Source organism: Musca domestica, unplaced genomic scaffold, assembly GCF_030504385.1.
Source record: "Musca domestica strain aabys unplaced genomic scaffold, Musca_domestica.polishedcontigs.V.1.1 34, whole genome shotgun sequence".
Lineage (NCBI taxonomy): Eukaryota > Metazoa > Arthropoda > Insecta > Diptera > Muscidae > Musca > Musca domestica.
In genome coordinates, this window is record NW_026712313.1 from 10,414,514 (window position 1) to 10,431,520 (window position 17,007).

At 34.8% G+C, this 17,007-nt stretch overlaps 1 protein-coding gene across 3 annotated transcripts in view; it reads left to right on the plus strand.

The window, feature by feature from the left end:
• Window positions 1-17,007, plus strand: part of LOC101900564 (bone morphogenetic protein receptor type-1B) — a 472,784-nt gene that overhangs the window by 305,636 nt on the left and 150,141 nt on the right. The window contains exon 1 of one of the 3 annotated variants that reach the window (XM_059125601.1): window positions 16,394-16,965. The exons of 1 other annotated variant lie outside the window; for it this stretch is intronic. The gene's annotated coding sequence lies outside the window, so the exon portion shown is untranslated. Of the gene's footprint in view, window positions 1-16,393; window positions 16,966-17,007 lie in introns of those variants that run through there. One more of the 3 variants, XM_059125602.1, reaches the window with a different exon arrangement.

Consider the following 17,007-nt stretch of genomic DNA (forward strand, 5'->3'; position numbering starts at 1 on the left):
ATGGATTAACAAAAATCTTTGCCATAATTAAGTGATAAATAAATACTCGGCATGATGTTAGAGAAAAAAACACCATTTACTGGAGATAGTCGATTAAAAAGTATGTATCGGTAAAGTCACCAAAGCTAGCAAGCCGGTATGTAAGGCTTTAGGGTAAATCCATCCAACCACATAGTCATAGATTATCTATCTATCCAGTCAGCCAGGCAGCCAGCATTGATTGCCAAAGCCACCAACAATGCCCAGGTAGCACCAATAAATTTCCCAATATAAAGGAAAAAAACTATCGGCGGACACACAGAAGCAGATTTTCTAAATCTGATAGCAATATGATAATAAAATAAACAAGCAAAGAAAAGGACGTGAGGAGGATTGTGTAAACACTCTATTGCAGATCCTTGCAAAAAAAAATTCGTTAAAAAATCCTCGTTTATCGGTCTATTGGTCCTTGAAAAATTTTTTTTAAAAAATCCACGTTTATTGCTCCAATGGTCCTTGAAAAAAATTCTTTAAAAAATCCACGTTTATTGCTCCGTTGGTCCTTGAAAAAATTCTTTAAAAAATCCACGTTTATTGCACCGGTGGTCCTTGAAAAAAAATCTTTAAAAAAATCCAAGTTTATTGCACCGATGGTCCTTGAAAAAATTCTTTAAAAAATACACGTTTATTGCTCCGATAGTCCTTGAAAAAAATTCTTTAAAAAATCCACGTTTATTGCTCCGATGGTCCTTGAAAAAAATTCTTTAAAAAATCCACGTTTATTGCTCCGATGGTCCTTAAAAAAAATTCTTTAAAAAATCCTCGTTTATTGCTTCGATGGTCCTTAAAAAAATTTTTTTTAAAAAATCCACGTTTATTGCTTCGATGGTCCTTGAAAAAAATTCTTTAAAAAATCCACGTTTATTGGTCCTTGAAAAAAATTCTTTAAAAAATCCACGTTTATTGGTCCTTGAAAAAAATTCTTTAAAAAATCCACGTTTATTGGTCTATTGGTCCTTAAAAAAATTCTTTAAAAAATCCACATATATGGTCCTTGAAAAAAATTCTTTAAAAAAACCACGTTTATTGCTCCGATGGTCCTTGAAAAAAATTCTTCAAAAAATCCACGTTTATTGCTCCGATGGTCCTTAAAAAAAATTCTTTAAAAAATCCACGTTTATTGCTCCGATGGTCCTTGAAAAAAATTCTTTAAAAATCCACGCTTATTGCTTCTTCGAAATTCTTCAAAAAATCCACGTTTATTGCTCCGATGGTCCTTGAAAAAAATTCTTTACAAAATCCACGTTTATTGCTCCTATGGTCCTCGAAAAAAATTCTTTAAAAAATCCAAGTTTATTGCTCCGATGGTCCTTGAAAAAAATTCTTTAAAAAATCCACGTTTATTGCTCCGATGGTCCTTGAAAAAAATTCTTTAAAAATCCACGTTTATTGCTCCAATGGTCCTTGAAAAAAAATTCTTTAAAAATCCACGTTTATTGCTCCAATGGTCCTTGAAAACAATTCTTTAAAAAATCCACGTTTATTGCTCCAATGGTCCTTGAAAAAAATTCTTTAAAAAAATCCATGTTTATTGCTCCAATGGTCCTTGAAAAAAATCTTTAAAAAATCCACGTTTATTGCTCCAATGGTCCTTGAAAAAAATCTTTAAAAAATCCACGTTTATTGCTCCAATGGTCCTTGAAAAATTTTTTTTAAAAAATCCACGTTTATTGCTCCAATGGTCCTTGAAAAAAATTCTTTAAAATATCCACGTTTATTGCTCCATTGGTCCTTGAAAAAATTCTTTAAAAAATCCATGTTTATTGCACCGATGGTCCTTGAAAAAAAATCTTTAAAAAAATCCAAGTTTATTGCACCGATGGTCCTTGAAAAAATTCTTTAAAAAATACACGTTTATTGCTCCGATAGTCCTTGAAAAAAATTCTTTAAAAAATCCACGTTTATTGCTCCGATGGTCCTTGAAAAAAAATCTTTAAAAAATCCACGTTTATTGCTCCGATGGTCCTTAAAAAATTCTTTAAAAAATCCACGTTTATTGCTCCGATGGTCCTTAAAAAAATTTATTTTAAAAAATCCACGTTTATTGCTTCGATGGTCCTTAAAAAAAAATCTTTAAAAAATCCACGTTTATTGGTCCTTGAAAAAAATTCTTTAAAAAATCCACGTTTATTGCTCCGATGGTCCTTAAAAAAATTTATTTTAAAAAATCCACGTTTATTGCTTCGATGGTCCTTAAAAAAAAATCTTTAAAAAATCCACGTTTATTGCTCCGATGGTCCTTAAAAAAATTTATTTTAAAAAATCCACGTTTATTGCTTCGATGGTCCTTAAAAAAAATCTTTAAAAAATCCACGTTTATTGGTCCTTGAAAAAAATTCTTTAAAAAATCCACGTTTATTGGTCCTTGAAAAAAATTCTTTAAAAAATCCACGTTTATTGGTCTATTGGTCCTTAAAAAGTTCTTTAAAAAATCCACATATATTGCTCCGATGGTCCTTGAAAGAAATTCTTTAAAAAATCCACGTTTATTGGTCTATTGGTCCTTAAAAAAATTCTTTAAAAAATCCACTTATATTGCTCCGATGGTCCTTGAAAAAAAATCTTTAAAAAATCCACGTTTATTGCTCCGATGGTCCTTAAAAAATTCTTTAAAAAATCCACGTTTATTGCTCCGATGGTCCTTAAAAAAATTTATTTTAAAAAATCCACGTTTATTGCTTCGATGGTCCTTAAAAAAAATCTTTAAAAAATCCACGTTTATTGGTCCTTGAAAAAAATTCTTTAAAAAATCCACGTTTATTGGTCTATTGGTCCTTAAAAAGTTCTTTAAAAAATCCACATATATTGCTCCGATGGTCCTTGAAAGAAATTCTTTAAAAAATCCACGTTTATTGGTCTATTGGTCCTTAAAAAAATTCTTTAAAAAATCCACTTATATTGCTCCGATGGTCCTTGAAAAAAATTCTTTAAAAAATCCACTTATATTGCTCCGATGGTCCTTGAAAAAAATTCTTCAAAAAATCCACGTTTATTGCTCCGATGGTCCTTAAAAAAAAATTCTTCAAAAAATCCACGTTTATTGCTCCGATGGTCCTTAAAAAAAAATTCTTTTAAAAATCCACGCTTATTGCTCCGATGGTCCTTTAAAAAAATTCTTCAAAAAATCCACGTTTATTGCTCCGATGGTCCTTGAAAAAAATTCTTCAAAAAATCCACGTTTATTGCTCCGATGGTCCTTGAAAAAAATTCTTTACAAAATCCACGTTTATTGCTCCGATGGTCCTGGAAAAAAATTCTTTAAAAAATCCAAGTTTATTGCTCCGATGGTCCTTGAAAAAAATTCTTTAAAAAATCCACGTTTATTGCTCCGATAATCCTTGAAAAAAAATTCTTTAAAGAATCCACGTTTATTGCTCCGATGGTCCTTGAAAAAAATTCTTTAAAAAATCCACGTTTATTGCTCCGATGGTCCTTGAAAAATATTCTTTAAAAATCCACGACTATTGCTCCAGTGGTCCTTGAAAAAATTCTTTAAAAAATCCACGTTTATTGGACAATTGGTCCTTGAAAAAAATTCTTTAAGAAACCACGTTTATTGCTCCGATGGTCCTTGAAAAAAAATTCTTTAACAAATATTCCTCAAAAATCCTTTGACAAAATATTTTTTTATTTCCGTCCTGTAGGGTACCGATGCCATTGTCTCCTCGCTTATGACCCGCTCTATTCAAGTTTTAACCACCAACAATGGCAAATTATTTAAACAAGTGATTTAAGATGTTGTTGTTGTTATTGTTTTTGTTGTGTGGTTAAAAAGCGTTAAATTGCATAAAAGTAACAGGTTGTTGGCTAGTCGAACGTGGTGTTACTTATGTTCGGATCTCCATGCCGTACCACACCAAGCGACAAGCAAATAATGGCAATGGTGGTGGCGGCAACATCAACCGTGCCACTACCACCATCACCGTTACAATCACCCATTGGTGGTGCCATTACTGTTAACCAGCTCCATCGTCGGACACGAATGACCAAAATTGTAAAACCCTATTATTTTCATGACATGATCACCTTCCGAGCCAAGCAGGACACCCATAAAGAAATAGCCAGGCCAAAAGCGGCAACTAAACGCTTACCAAAAATTAATTCAAACCTCCCCGAAATTTATAGCCGAGTCTTACCAAAAACGAAAAATCTACGCTCAGCCGAAATTCGGTAATTAGTTGAGCGGAAAAATGAATTACATATCTCAAACACAAGCCGCACAACCACCACCACCATTGTCAGTTTGAATATCATTAAATTTGTGTCTATCACAAAATACAACAACAACAAGTGGTTGTCACTGTCGGCATTGTTGTTTTGTTGTCGTTGACTTTTTAGACCACGCGCCAAAATTACAATTAAAGTTTAGTCGAACAAACAATTAAATGTCATCGGCGCTGAGGTCAATTTAACTTGTCCGACCAACTAACAACGAGAGAGAGAGGGTGTCTTAATTTTTGTCGAGTCGTCGTTGTTGTTGTTGCACGATAATTGATCGGAACGTGCCAAAAATGGTGGTAAAGCTACAAAGCGGCGCTTCAATTGTGGGAAAATGGCATTTGAATAAATTATTTGACGATTAACAAAAATAAAAAAAATAAAACAAATGTTTTTAAAGAATAGTTGATCAAGTAACCAAATGAAGGTGGATTTTTAAGGACCAAATTAACTCAAATTTAAAACAAAAAACAACAATTTTTGTGGTTGATGGTCCTTGGAAAAACTCATTAAAAATCCGCTTGTTTTGGCTAAAGGCCCTTGAAAAAAAAAAATAAAAAATCCGCGTTTTTTGTTTATGGCCTTTGAAAAAATCTTTAAAAAATCTGAGCCAATTGGTCAGTTGGTTGTTGAAACCAGTTATTGAAAAAATTCAGGTTTATTGCTCCGATGGTCCTCAAAAAAATGGTTATTTAAAAAAATTAAAAATTAAAAAATCGAGGGTTATTGCTCGGTTGGTTCTTTAAAAAAATCTTAAAAAATAGAGGGTTATTGCTCGATGGTTCTTTAAAAAAAATCTTTAAAAAATTCACGTTTAATGCTCCGGTGGTCCTTGAAAAAAATTCTTTAAAAATCCACGTTTATTTGTCTATTGGTCCTTCAAAATAAGTCTTTAAGAAACCGAGGGTTATTGCTCGGACGATCCTTGAAAGAATTTCTTTAAAAAATCAACGTTTTTTGGCTGATGGTAATGGAAAAAAAAATGTTTAAAAAATCCAAGGCTGTTAGACTGTGGGTCGTTAAAAAAATATTTTAAAAATTCAAGTTTATTGCTCGGATGGTCTTTAAACAATCGAGGTTTGTCAGATGGTCCTTGAAAAAAATATTTAAAAAATCCACGTTTATTGCTCCGACGGTCCTGAAAAAAAATCTTTAAAAAATCCACGTTTAAACCTCTGGTGGTCCTTGAAAAAAAAAATCTTTAAAAATCCACGTTTATTGGTATGAAGGTATTTGGAAAAATTCTTTATAAAATCTACGTTTATTGCTCAGATGGTCATTGAAAAAAATTCTATAAAAATCCGCGTTTATTGATCTGGAGGTCCTTGCAAAAATATTTTTAAAAAACTTGAACTTTAAGAACTTGGTCCTTGAAGAATTCTTAAAAAAAATCAGTATTTATTGGTCTGGAGGTCCTTCAAATGATATTACATAAAAATTTGAGTTTATTGGTCCGGAAGTCCTTGAAAAAATATTCTTTAAAAATTCTTTAGAAATTTAAAAACATTTTTAAAAAAACTTGATTTTTGCTCCGATGGTCCTTGAAAAATTCTTTAAAAAAATCAGTATTTATTGGTCTGGAGGTCCTTTAAATAATATTCCTTAAAAATCCGAGTTTATTGGTCTGGAAGTCCTTGAAAAAAATTTCTTTAAAAATCGAGGTTTATTGCTCAGATTGTCCTTGAAGAATGTCTTAAAAAATCCGCGTTTATTGGTCTGGAGGTACTTGAAAAAATATTCTTTTAAAAATCGAGATTTGTTGCTCAGATGGTCCTTGAAAAATACTCCCTAACAAATCCGCGTTTATTGGTCTGGATGTCCTTCAAAAAATATTCGTTAAAAAATCCACGTTTATTTAGCTGATGGTGCTTGAAAAAAAAATTATTTAAAACTCCAATTTTATTCCAGCCACTTCGATTTGCACCAAATTTAGTACCATTTAGTACACATGAATATGAAAATGTTCCTATATAACCCAATTTTCAGGATTACAGACCTCGTGGTTCACACCAATCCAGATTATATTAAATTTAGTACAATTTAGTATATACCGCAATCCTACACTTCAACAGTAATCCTAATTCCAAATTTCAGGATTCCAGGCCTCTCGGTTTACACAAATCCATATTGTACCAAATTTAGTACTCATAAGTACGAATTTTCAAAGCTTCCAATCCTACACACCAAATTTTGTAAACCACCTCCATATCTCCAGCTGCATCGGTTCAAAACAATTCCAATTTGTACCAAATTTAGCACTATTACATAATGTCCATACCAACCTGCACTTATTTCCATATTTCAGGCCTACATCCTACAATCCAATATTCTCCCAAAATTTAAATTGTACCAAATGAAGTACCATTTAGTACACATAAGTTCGATTTTCCAAAACTACCTACATTCTCGGTCCTAGAATGTAATAGTAATCTATTTCCAAATTGCAGCATCCTAGCTCTACCGGTTCACCCGAAACAAAATTGTACCCAATTTAGTAGCATTTAGTACTTTTCGTGCATATGAGTACCAATTTCGAAAACTTTCTCCATATCCCAATCCTACACCCCGCTAGTATGTTAATTTTAAATTTCAGGATTCCAGCATCATCCGTTCCAACAAATTCAAATTGTACTAAATTTAGTACCGTTTAGTACTTTCCGTGTACATGAGAACACACTTCCAAAACGACCTCCTTACATCGACTCTACTCCTCAACCTTGATTCCCATTCCCAATTTCAAGTTTTTAGCTCTAACCGTTCACATGATACGAAGTGGTACCAAATGGTAGTACATTTTAGTACTTTTCGTACACTTATAGTGTGAATTCCCAGAATCCCTTTGGTACATCTATCATACATTCCACCCTTAGTCTAAATTTAAGAGTTTTAGCTCTACTGTTTCCTCAAAAACAAATGGTACCATATTTAGTACCTTTTAATACTTTTCGTACCTTTCTACTACGAATTTCCCAAAACCCAGCCTTAACTGACCCCTTTGGACCAAGAGTAGCCCTCACCCAAAATTTCAAGATTCTAGCTTCAGCCGCTTTGTCTGAATCTTTAATTCAGTCAATCAATTACTTTGATTCGCTGTTCGGTTAATTTACAGAAAAAACGGTTCGTTTCGGTTCAGAACCGGTTTATATAAACATGGATTTTTTTATTGAATGTTTATTTCAAAGTAAATATTTTTCCAATTAATTATGGGGTATGGTATGGGAAAGTTTCAAAATTCCAGGAGGACTTATAAAAAATTACACGGTTGTATTTCTAGAGGGGTCCCAACTAAGGTACAACCTGATGGAGTACTAAAGGCGGGTCAAGCAAACCCTGGACCTGTTCAACAAAGCTTTATGTAACCAAAAGCCCCTTTTCCATTCCTCAACAATACACAAGACCCCAAACGAACCTCTTGTCTCAATTTCTCTCCACTTCAACGGAAATTGTTAAAAGATCACGTCCTTGCCTAATTACCCCGTGCGGAACATGCGAATGCGAACAACAACCGCATTGTATTTTTACATTTTCTTGTATTTGGATATTTTTAACGTGTTGCTGTTAATAATACCTTGCTAACACAATATAAATTGATGCTACGGCCCAGGCAGCAACGGACAACAGCAATAACAATAATAATAATGACAGCAACAACACCAAAAACAACAACAACAAATACCTTAAAAGACAACAGCAGCAACAAATGAAAATGTCGATGATGATGAAGGCGACGACGACGACGACGACGATGGTAAACAAATGATAGGCAAAAGGAAGAACACTTGAATGCAATGCCAACAACAACTAGAGGGGCAACAAAAACCTACAACAACGGATGTTATGGATGGATGTTAGGCGGGTTGCCTCTGGACAGACAGACATTTCGCTTAAAACCCATTCATATTTCATATGCAAAACGCTAGAGATAACAGCAACAACAACAGCGACACTGCCATGAGCGTTACCTAACCAAGAACTGAGACATCGCTTTTCGCATCACTCACTTGAATTGTTCATTTCCTTTTCGTCGAAGATAGGGTGACCAATTTTGGGGATTTTTTGGGGGCAAAATGGTCGCAGGAGACCTATCGAAGGTCCTTTGTCGATCGCAGGCCTCTTGGTTCTTATAAAGAACTCACGAATCCTTTTTTCCACTGAAGGGCTTGGAAAGCTTTTTGGGGAAAAATGGTCAAAGTGGACATATCAAAGGTCCTTTGTCAATAGCAGGCCTCTCTGTTCATACAAAGACCTCTTGAAGCTTCACTTTCCATTAAAGGAAAGGATTTGAAGGATTTCCTGTTCATAGAAGGCCTTTCGAAGCCATTCTATCTGAAAAATATCCTTTAAAGCTATTCTGCTTTTAGAAAAGCATTCAAAGCTTTTATATGCATAGAATAGTTTTTAAGCAATTCTCTGTCCATAGTGCAGCTTTCGAAACTCTTGAACATCTTTCTAAGCTCATTTTGTTCTTTTTTGTCTTCCTGATCATAGAATACCTTTCAAAGTTGCTATGTTCTCAGATGACTTTCCAAAGCTCCACTGTACAGAGAATTCCCTTTAAAACTCCTAACCTTATAGAAGCCATTTCAAGGTATAATATATCCTTCGACGCTGCTTTCAAAGCTAATTTATATAAATAGGACATTTTTAAGTTCTCCTCTCTACAAAAAAAAAAAAAAAAAAACTTTAAAAGCTTCTCTGTCTGCAATCGCATTGGCGAAGTTTTTGAAACACTTTTGACCATGGAATTCCTTTCAAATCTCTTTTTTCCATAGAAGAGCTTTCGAAGTTACTGTCCGAATTTTGAACGCTCTACTGTCCGGAGAATATCTTTCAAAGCTTTTCTCTCCATAGGAATCCTTTCAAAGACTTTTCGATAGTAAAATACTTTTCGAAAATCAATTGTCAAAGGATGATCTTTGAAAACTCTTCTGATACTGAAGGCTATTCTATGGAAAGTTTTCTCTAACGTCTTCGGTTTATATATAACTTTTTTGAGGTGTTCTGGGAATAGGCATGTATCTCCAGTTCATAGAGGACAGAAGTCTTTTGGGCATATACGAACTTTTGCAAATGTATTGTTTGTAGAAGACCTTTCAAAAACGTCTTCTCTAAAAAAAAGATTTCGAAATCCCTCTGTTTATAGAAGATCTTTAGATGCTGGTTTCTCCACAAAAGTGCTCTCGAAGCTCATCTACTGTCCATAGAATACCTTTTGAAGCTCTTTTCTGTATGGAATACCTTTAAAAGCTTTTTCATCAGTAGATACCTTTCGCAGCTCAGTTATCTGAAATCAATTCTTGAAGCTCTTTTGATGATATTATATTCTTCACAGCCGTTCTGTCCATGGAAGAACTTTTAAAGCTCTTCTCCTTATTGTAGACCTTTTAAAGATATTTTGTATTTAGAACCCCTTTCGAATCTCTTTTGTGGGTAAAATATGTTTAAGATCTCTTCTATCTATAGAAGACCTTAAATATGGTTTAAAGTTTGTAGAAGACCTTTCGAAACGTTCTTCTCTATAAAAGAACTTTTGAATTTCCTCTGTTCATAGAAGATCTTTCGATACTGGTTTCTCCATAGAAGTGTTCTCGAAACTCCTCCTATGATAATAAACTATTCAGAACCACAAGAAAAGCTTAAAAGGTAGATATGGCCTTTTAAAGTTATATTGTCTTTAGAACTATTTTCGAAACTCTATTGAGAATAAAATACATTTAAAAGCTCTATAGAAGATCTTAACAAGCTCTCATACCTATTAAACTCGTTTTGAAGCTGTGAAATAATACGAAAAAGCTTTAAAGGTGAAAAAGGCCTTTTAAAGATTTTTTGTCTCGAAGCTGATATAACCTTAAAATATCCTTAACAGAAAGAAGCTTTTTCAGACCCCATATATCATCAGAAAATATTTGGAAGCCCTGTTGTCCATAGAAGATCTTTGAAAGCTTTTGTGTCTATCAAACAATCTTTGTCCATAAAATACCTTCTGTTAATTGATCTTTCAAACTTGTTCGATTCTTAGATAAAATTTAGAAGCTTCGTTGCCCATCGAACTTTATGAAAAACTTCTGTCAATACGAATCATTCCAAAGCTCTTTTCTCTACAATATACCTTTTGATGGAATTTTTGTACATAAGAGAGCTTTCACAGCTCTTCAAAACTCTCTCCGTATACAAGGCTCTAAAGCTTTTCACTTCGTAGACGACCCACAGAAAAAGCTTTTTTGGCTATAAATGGCTTATTGGTGCTTTTTGGTCTCTAGAGGTCTCCCTATTTTACTAAACACTCCGATATCTTTGAAATTTTCTATAGGTTGAGGATTTATCCCGATTTCGAGAAAGTTTTTTTTTTTTTGATTGCGGTATCAGTTCCCCGGATACTTAACTCGAAAATACGGATTTTTCTTTTGTTAATTTTTGTTTTAAATTTCTTCAGTTCTCAGATAAAATTCGGAAGCTCTGCTGTCCTTGTGAACTTTATGAAGCTTTTCTGTCAATATGAATCATTCCAAGGTTCTTCTCTCTAAAAAATATACCTATTGATGGTCTTTTTGCGCATAAAAGAGCTTTCATGGCTATTCAAAACTCTGTTCATATACAAAGTTTTAAAGCTTTTCACTCCATATTGACCACCTACAAAATAAAGCTTTTCTGGCTATAAATGGCTTTTTGATGGTTTTCGGTCTGTAAAGGTCTCCCTAGTTTACTAAACTCTCTTTTGAAACTTTCTGAATGTTGAGAATTTATCCTGACTTCGAAAAATATTTTTTTGGGATAAAAAAAAGTCCACCGAAATCATTGAAAAAACATTTACTTTTGGGAAAAAATTAAAAAAAAAAAAAAAAAACAAAAAAAATCGGCCTGACCGAACTTTTATTGTCTGTCAAGAGAATTTCGAGGTGTTACAAACGGAATGACAGAATTAATATAACCTCCATAGAATGGAGATATTTTCCCAAAACCATGGCAAAATATCTCACTCTGGAAAATATTTCTAAAAATATGAGGGTTTTTACTCTCCGATATTTTAGAAACTTTCTGAATGTTGAGAATTTATCCCGACTTCGAAAAATAATTTTTTGGGATAAAAAATAGTCTACCGAAATCATTGAAAAAATATTTGCTCTTAGAAAAAATAAAAAAAATCGGCCTGACCGAACTTTTAATGTCTGTCGGAAGTTACAAACGGAATGACAAAGTTAATATAACATCCATACATTGGAAATATTTCCCCAAAACCATGGTAAAATATCTCACTCTGGAAAATATTTATAAAAATTACTCAATTTGAATTTTCCCAAGCCCTCTTGTGCTTAAGACCCTTCTCTACCCGACCGACCTTGGTTAGGTCTTTCAGACTGTAACGGCATCCCTACTCACCCAAGCAACCTTTTTTTTTGCATCCACAAAATCAAGAGAATTAAAAAAAAACGTTACCCAACACTGCACCTCATCGGCCCAATGTGACGATTATCGGCGCATGTATGGGTGTGTATCTGTGTGTGTGTGTGTTGTATTTTAACAGCATCCGCTATTCAGATTGTCGCAATGAGAATTATTATTGCAAATGGACAGACGAGATTCACGACGACAGCCCTCGGCTGTCATACCAACAACAACAGGCCGCTGTCTTCAGTCCGTCAGGCTAGTCAGTCAGATTGCTTGCCTGCTTGCCGCTTTGCTGCTCACTCGAAGAGACGTTGAAATCAAATGAATGTCTCTCAAAGCAATCAGATTTAATAATGAGATATGTCAGTCAAATAGAATGTCCATGTGTTGTATCTGTGTGCATGTGTGAGCTGCTCTGAGTGTGAACGAAAGAAGCAAAAAACGAACGAAAACAACAAAAACAACACAATTGTTTGTCGTGCGCGCTAAGAAGAAGGAACATAAAACGATGATCATAATGACGATAATGAATGTTTTGAACGAAAATCGAAAGAAAAAATGGGGGGGAAGACAGACAGACCATTCAAATCCATAGAATTGTATCTTATGAATACATGAGTTGTTGTTGTTGGAGCTGTTGTTGCTGTTTTTTATGGTGTTTTCATTCTGAGCAAAATAAAACTCAAACGAAAAATACGAATAAAAAAGAATACAACGAAAACACACAAAACCAGAGGCCATAAACCTTTTCTCGTTCGTTCGTGTGGAGCAAAATGTGATGATAAAAATCATAAAGGAGCTGTAGAGAAGAAGGAGAGGAGGAGAAGGAAAACAGAAAAATAATACAAAAAATCTACTATTTTGGAGAACAGTAAAAACAGCAAAGAGAGGGCAGGTTGAGAACAATGAGAGCAAATAATTTGGAAATAAGAAAAATGGCTGTATAAAACGGCAGAGTAGACAGTAGTGACACTCTACTTTGCTATGCATTGATAGTGTGAAGTCAGCTACCTGCTTTTAGACATCAGATTCTTGTAATAAACGAAATTTCCTATAAGAATGTGTCGACTTCATCTGCCTACCTGCGATCAATATTAATTTGTAAGGATATTCCAAAATGTGCGGAAACTTTATAATTTTCAACGGGGGAATTTTCCCATTGGGGAAAAATTATTTGCGGATATTTCCGTCATTGGGAAATAGGAACTTTTTGAAAATTTCTCAGCAACATAAAGGATGAGATGCATTAATAAAAATTAGGCAAGCACATGTGTAGCACTGCTAGTAACAACAACTACATACCAGTAAGCAAATGCATTATTTCAATAAAAATGCAAATGGAAAATTAATTATATCTTACCAAGTAATGAGTAAAGACAGCACACAATACGCATGGCCTTCTAAAAATTGATGCATGACCCCCGAGTTACTAAGTCGGTAGACTAAACAAGTTTAATAGCCGTAATCTCGGCCGGGTCGAACTTTGAATACCCTCCGACATTTGAACGAATTTGGAAATTTTCAAAAAATAAAATCCGTTAAAAATTCTGTTAAAACCTTAAAAATACCGAATATAGCCATTAATTGGGGTCTACACTACATGGACCTACCTAGACATTGTTGTCATGACCCATTACCATATTCAAATTCGAAACTTGAAATAAACGGCGAACAATGTAGCTAAACTCATCAAAATACCGTATTTATGGAGGTACCGTTATATATCTGTCACAGGCTGTATCATCCATTACGAACTTCAAATACGACATCTCAAACAATTTCTGTGAGTATTATACCAAAAACATTAAAATACCGAATATCGGGAGGTTCCGTTATATGGAGGCTATATGAAGACGTGGACCTGCAGAGACAATTGTCTGTCTTAGGCTGCAGTATCCATTACGAACCTCAAATACCAAATTTGAAACAATTCCGGTGAGTAATGTCGCTAAAATCATTAAAATACCGAATATCGGGAGGTACCGTTATATGAGGGATATATGAAGACGTGGACCTGCACAGACAATTTTCTGGCTTAGGCTGTAGTATCCATTACGAACTTCAAATACCAAATTTAAAACAATTCCGATGAATAATGTCGCTAAAATCATCACAATACCGAATATGGGAGCTACCGTTATATGGGGGCTATACGAAGACGTGGACCTGCACATACACTTTTCTGGCTTAGGCTGTAGTATCTATTTCAAACTTCAAACACTAAATTTAAAACAATTCCAGTGAATAATGTCGCTAAAATCATCAAAATACCGAATATCGGGAGGTACCGTTATATGGGGGCTATACGAAGACGTGGACCTGCACAGACAAATTGCTGCCTTATGCTGTAGTATCCATTACGAAATTCAAATACCAAATTTGAAACAATTCCGGTGAATAATGTCGCTAAAATCATCAAAATACCGAATATCGGGAGGTACCGTTATATGGGGGCTATATGAAAACGTGGACCTACATGGCCCATTTACGAACTTAACCTGCCTACTGGAAAAATAAACATGTGTGCACAATTTTAGCCGTCTTTCTCAATTCGTTCGAAAGATACCGTGATTACAACAGACAGAGAGGCGGACAGACAGACAGACGGATAAACAGACGGACATCGCTAAATCGTCATATAATTTTACGCTGATCAAGAATATATATACTTTGTTGGGCCTGACGTGAGTATTTCGAGGAGTTACAAGCGGAATGACAACGTTAATATACCCTCCATAGTTTGGTGGAGGGTATAAAAAATCTGGGCCTCATTCAGGTCTCAGACATTTTTTTGTGATAGAAAAATACGTGACTCTGTCAGGTCTAAGTCTTTTCTATAGGACATTTTTTATAAAAAAAGTCTGGGTCTCAGTCAGGTCTGAGGAATTTTTTTGATAGAAAAAATCTGGTCCTCTGTCGATTGTGAGACATTTTTTTTGATAGAAAAAAACTGGGCTTCTGTCAGGTCTGAGGCATTTTTTTCTGTAGAAAAAAATTTGACAATTTTCGATAATTGAAATAAATTTTGACTTCTGTTATGATTATTAAAATTGATGACCCTCTATGGAGTAGGTTCCGAAGGAATATTATTGTGATATAAAAAACTGCAACGACGTCAAACGCCATAATTTTTACATTTTTTTTAAATTTTATTGAATGAAAGCAAAAAATGTCGGCAATAACATCAAATTTTAGAATAAGATTAGATTTGTTCGAATTGGTCACCTTTGGCACGAATTATGGACTTCAAGCGGCCACTGAAACCGTCACACACTGCCGAATGTTGCTCTGCGGTATTTTGGCCCATTCCCGGCGAAGCGCTTACTTGACATTTCGATCGACACTTTGGTATTTTTTACTGCCAACCTTGCTTTCCAAAACACTCCAGACACAATAGTCCAATGGATTGTTATCCGGAGATTTTGGTGGTCATTGTGCTCTGGAAGCGGAAATGAAGCGAGGAACCTCATTTTGTAACCATTCTTGGGTGGTGGTGGTGTGCAGAGAGGTCTGGGGCCAAAATGTTTACGTGCCCAAGGCTGTAATACGGCCTCCAGAATATTATCGCGATAATACGAGCGAAGAGCGACCATGGCCGGCGCTTGAGTGCTGGTGACCAACCGAAGATGCACATTTTCAGCTGACCTCTTTAGCAAGTAAACACGATCATTTCGTTTGTTTACAAACTGCTGGACAACGAATATTTTCTCATCGGAAAAAAAAACAAATTCGGCTGTTCACCACTTTCGGCCAACCGAAGCAACTCTTTAGCTCTTCTGAGTCTTTTTTTTTTCTGTTGCGGTGTAAGTTCCTGCACTTTTTGGAATTTCAATGTTTTTACCCCGAGCTAATTTTTCATTATTTGCTGAATGGAATATTGCGATATGTTCAACTCACCAGCCATTTTTCGGCCACTGCGGTGTGGGTTTCGATCAAGTCGCTTCTTTACTTTTCGAAACATTTTTGCTGATGTTGCTGTTTTCTTCCGTCCAATTCCTTGACGTCGAGCTACGCTACTAGTGTCATGGTAACGAGCGATGGTTTGAGACACAAAAGATTTATTCACATTTAAATGCCGGAGTGCTCTAACGGTAGTCACTTGTGGTTTTCCAGCCAAATATAAAGAAATCACATTATCACGAATAACTTTTTTTCTGGAATATTCTCACCAAAAAGCTTTTGTACGCTTGTAGACAACATAATGATCTGTCACTGGATAAATTTTAACAGCTGTCGGACGAGTGGCTTAGAAAGTACAACAGTCTGAAGTTGGTTGCAGTTTTTTCATCTCACCCTGTACACGTGCATCAAATTTCCCTAACTCGGAATAATATTTGGTACCGTTTGGTACATTCTGTACATTTTTTAACAAACTTCCTATTGTACATCCATTCTCAAAGTTCTCTTGACCAACATCTAAGCTCCATTAATTGCATTAAATTGTTGTTTATGTTCTTTCATCGAATGCCAAACGGCATAATATTTAGTACCTTTAAGTACTTGTCGTACGTTATAAATTGTACTTGGTCTTGAAATAATCTTCCAAGTATAATTCTTTGGCCGGTTATAGGGCATTTATATGCATCTCATGAATTGTTATTTTTATCTAAAAGATTATTTCCAACTCTCTCAACTTCTCTTTTACTCTTTCTCTCTCTCCCAACATAAAATGAGAGCATACCGCTTAGTGCGCAATTCCCATATTTATTTATTTACTCTCGCTGTACTCATCACCAACCAACTAAACCTGTTTTAGTTAAACGTTAATCACAGCACTTGGCCCCATCTGCGAGAGTTAAAAATCTCTTTGCCTCTCCGTGAGAGGGAGAAATGAAAATTTACCCACACACTGCAGCCGCTGAGAGGCCATGAGATTTTTATGTTCGTGGGTTTGTTTTGTTTCCACACAACGTACACAAGAGGAAATCTTTATCATTGACTACAACGATGGCAACAACAACAACACGATGGGCATTGGGTTTTCGTGTTGTTGTTGTTGCTATAGCGTTTATTTCTCGGTTTTTGTTTGTGTGCCATTGCCTGGTGCTGGTGGTGTTTTGTTGGAGTATTTCTCAAATCGTCCGGCCTGTTGCATTTAGTACCTGATGTGTTGTACGTATGTCATGACGTAGTTAGCGCATCGTCGTCTATTTCGTTTTCGTTGTCGTTTTTATCGTAACCATCGTTGTCGTCGTATGTTTCCTTTGGTTGTTCCGCCATAACGCCAAAAGTAGAATTATTTATTTTATTAAAAAAAATCGAAAAAGAAAAAATATTGGAAAAATAAATTCAATATCTCAGCAGAAAAAAATTCAATGCAAAGTATGGAATATTAAAAATTGAAATATTAACAAAAAATAATAA